We start from the raw sequence: 3,445 nt of genomic DNA on the forward strand, positions 1-3,445 counted from the left end.
AAGAGGTGAACAGAAACAGCTGAAGTGACTGAAAAGAGGTGAACAGAAACAGCTGAAGTGACTGAAAAGAGGTGAACAGAAACAGCTGAAGTGACTGAAAAGAGGTGAACATAAACAGCTGAAGTGACTGAAAACAGGTGAACAGAAACAGCTGAAGTGACTGAAACCAGGTGAACAGAAACAGCTGAAGTGACTGAAAACAGGTGAACAGAAACAGCTGAAGTGACTGAAAACAGGTGAACAGAAACAGCTGAAGTGACTGAAAACAGATGAACAGAAACAGCCGAAGTGACTGAAAACAGGTGAACAGAAACAGCCGAAGTGATGGAAAACGTCTGATAGTTTTGATGTAGTTGAATGTATTTACACTTACATCTGCTGTCTAAAGCAGACAACTTTACTTTGTTTACACTGAGTGCATGCCCTCATTTCAGACCTGCACATGTGTGAAACTGCAGGAGTAAGCTCAAACAACAAAGTCAAACATAATCTTTTTGAATGTCTGATTTCACAGTTTGTGTCTCTAATTGTCTTTCTCTTTGTGTCGTCAGGTTGAGTTTGGAGCACGAGGAGGAAAGGTGTGATTTACACTCGTGTAAACAACCTCTCTGTCACGAAGAAGAAGAAGAGCACTGACAGGTAATAAAGCAGGAGTTCACAGGTTAAACATCCTCCTCAGCCTGAAGTGAGATCTCGCCCATCAGGCCGAAGCGTCTGCATCAAACAGAGATGATCAGTCGTTTCTGTCCAGGTCGCATCAGAACAATAACAGGAAACCAACAGAAAACAGGAAGTGCGTACACCTATTGTGGCGGCAAAGCCAGAGGTTGTGAGCAGACCGTGGAGGTCAGGTGCGTGGGTGACGTTTTCACGCCGGCTAATAAAAAAAAGAAAAGTTTCCACAGAGCTCACCGCCGCAGGAGAAACGTTAAATAAACCGAGCAGAGCTGCTGATAAACAACCTGAGCAGGAAATCGGTTCTTCTACAGCCGATCCTTTAAAACAAAACAAACGCAGAAGAAGTGATATTTAGCGGTGTCACTATGCAGGTGCAACCTTCTGTTCCACACCCCAACATGAAACCATCGATCCGCCCACCCGGCAGGGGTCGAAAGTTTATTCATCTTAAAACACATTTGTGCCCAAAAAAACCAGGAGAAGCTTTTAACTGGATTAAAAACAACAAAAAGCTCACCTTTCGGACAAAAACCAGAGAGTATGCAGAGCGAGGAGGGTCAGCGAGACGCTTTGAGGGGGCGGCTGCGTCTAAAAGGGTCCTACGGTTGAGGTTTCTCTCTGAAAGGAAATGTAGGAGTTGTTGAAACTCCCCCCACCCCTTCAATCATCTCGACCTCCCCTGAGGACGCCACAGATTCTGTCTTCAGTTCTTATCCGTGGTTACAAAACAGAACGACCCCAAAACTCTGGAGATAAAACTTCAAAATAATGTTTCAAATTTAAGATTTGCTGCAGCGGAGCAGGTTAAAACCTCAAACTGTGACATGTCTCTGTTTTCTGGATTAATAATCTGGAACTGAGGCGCCGCGCGCTGCAGCTCCCGTCTCTTTTTGTTTTCTACCTTCAGCGTCTGCGGCGCTCAGGAAACAGGAGCGAGCCATTTTCTGCAAACGCTCTTCTCCTTTCATTCTGTTTTTTTTTCTTTTTGTCTTGCATGTGGCGTGACGCAAGCAGCCGCAGTCATTTCCACCGTGATTGTCGGGCGCCATCAGAGAGCATCGATAACCCCTGCCAGGCCTTGGCGCCGCCGCCAGGTGCCGGCACTGCCAGCGAGGTTGGCACCGGCGTGGCTGTGAAAAACCCTCTGACATCCAGAAGGGCACAGATTTGCTCTGAATGCACCACTGAATCAACACTGCTGATTATCAATTAACATATAGCGTTTTGTATCGCACAGAAAAGGAGCTTTTGAAGCCCAGAAAGCCCGTCAGAATCAGGCGCTGAATGCAGATTTAGGTGGGTTTCTGCAGGCCTGCGTGGCTTTGTGTCATGTTTGTAAAGGAATCCTGACTGAGCTGCACCTCAGGACCCGTGTTCTCCGGTTCTAACCTGCAGATTCCAAAGCTCGCTCTGATTTGTATTTTTTTTTTTTAAACACGACACTAATAATCGACACACAAAAGCCTTGAAAGGCGCCGCAGTTTGGCTCAGCGTGGAGGAGCGTCTTTATTTAGCGGCGCCGCTCGTAGGTGTGATGTCTTCATGCTCGCCACTCGTGATGCTTCTAATGGGCATTAATACGATTATTTGCTTCCTAATAGGAATTAGTGAGAGCAGACGGCGCGAGGGTGGGCGGAGGGAGCCGTGGCACCGCTTTGACTCTGACGTCTCGCTGGAAGTGTCTGCCACGGTGAGAAAAGGAGGAGGAAAAAAAAAGACAAACACGTAAACATAATAGTATTATTAGAGGCTGCAGAGGATTTAATAATCTGTCGAGGAACGTGTCAAAACAGGCGTGTGTGGGAGAGCAGACGAACCGCAGCCAGACTGAAAATGTCATTTACAGTAAAAAAAAAAAAAGTGACAAAAAAAAACAAAGAGCTGCTAAATGATTTATTAAAAAAATCCAAAATAAATAGAATTTCCTGTCCAAACTAAAACAGCTTTAAATCTTTTGGTCACAATACAAAAGAAAGGTTTTTTGAACTTAGTTTTTTTTTTTTTTAGCTTTTTAAGGAACAAAAAGCTGAATTTTGGTGCTTATCTGCAAACATTACCTGCCTGCACAATGTGTCAACTTTCTGTTTGCCTCCAGATCTTGTCTCACTTTGTTTCTCAGAAATGCTTTTCTCTCAGAAACAAAACAAAAAAAAAAACACTTTAATTTTTAGAGTTCAGATCCGAGGCGACAGATAAAAACCTGAATTCAGAGTTAATTCTTCGACTCGATGAAGAGGAGGAGGAGGAGGAGGAGGAGGAGCGGTTAATTGTTTTATGATCACATGAAGTGGACAGAAATAGAAGCAGAGCAAGTGGTCTCTGGTTCAGATCTGCTGACAGGAAGGCCTAAAGTTGCAGTGTTTGGACAGACACACACACACACACACACACACTCCTCACACCACACAGCCGAGTGCCACCTTTAAGGCGTGCGCAGATCGCACTGCGACTCCCACGCAGTCACGTGTACGAACATCCGCTCGGTTTCTCCGACGGGGCCTGTGCACCTCGCGTGAGGAGGAGGAGGGGGGGGAGAGGGGGGCGAACCCCCGGCCTCTGCGGGTCAAAGCCGAGTCACGTCCCTCAGGAACAGAGAGGCTGCGTTCAGTCTGCCTCCTTTATCAGATTACAGAAGCAATTAGTCGCCGAACAAATCAACAGGCTTCAGAGCAGAACTTTCTCTGCCTGAGCCGGGCCCGTCACATGATGCAATCGTTACAACTCTAATTTCTGCCTCGTGGGTCACAACAAATAAACAATTAATAGA

The 3,445-nt window shown here is 46.0% G+C and overlaps 1 long non-coding RNA gene across 2 annotated transcripts; it reads left to right on the top strand.

Annotated features, from left to right (window-relative positions):
* Positions 1 to 112: 112 nt before the first annotated feature.
* Positions 113 to 2,538, top strand: LOC106523085 (uncharacterized). Of its 2 annotated transcripts, none has more exons than XR_001310856.1 (2): positions 113 to 137; positions 552 to 2,538. It is a non-coding gene; the product is annotated as an uncharacterized LOC106523085 (long non-coding RNA). The 2 variants fall into 2 exon arrangements; XR_001310855.1 differs by lacking the exon at positions 113 to 137 and adding an exon at positions 162 to 203.
* The last annotated feature ends 907 nt before the right edge of the window (positions 2,539 to 3,445 follow it).

The sequence above is a fragment of the Austrofundulus limnaeus genome, unplaced genomic scaffold (genome assembly GCF_001266775.1).
Source record: "Austrofundulus limnaeus strain Quisiro unplaced genomic scaffold, Austrofundulus_limnaeus-1.0 Scaffold144, whole genome shotgun sequence".
Lineage (NCBI taxonomy): Eukaryota > Metazoa > Chordata > Actinopteri > Cyprinodontiformes > Rivulidae > Austrofundulus > Austrofundulus limnaeus.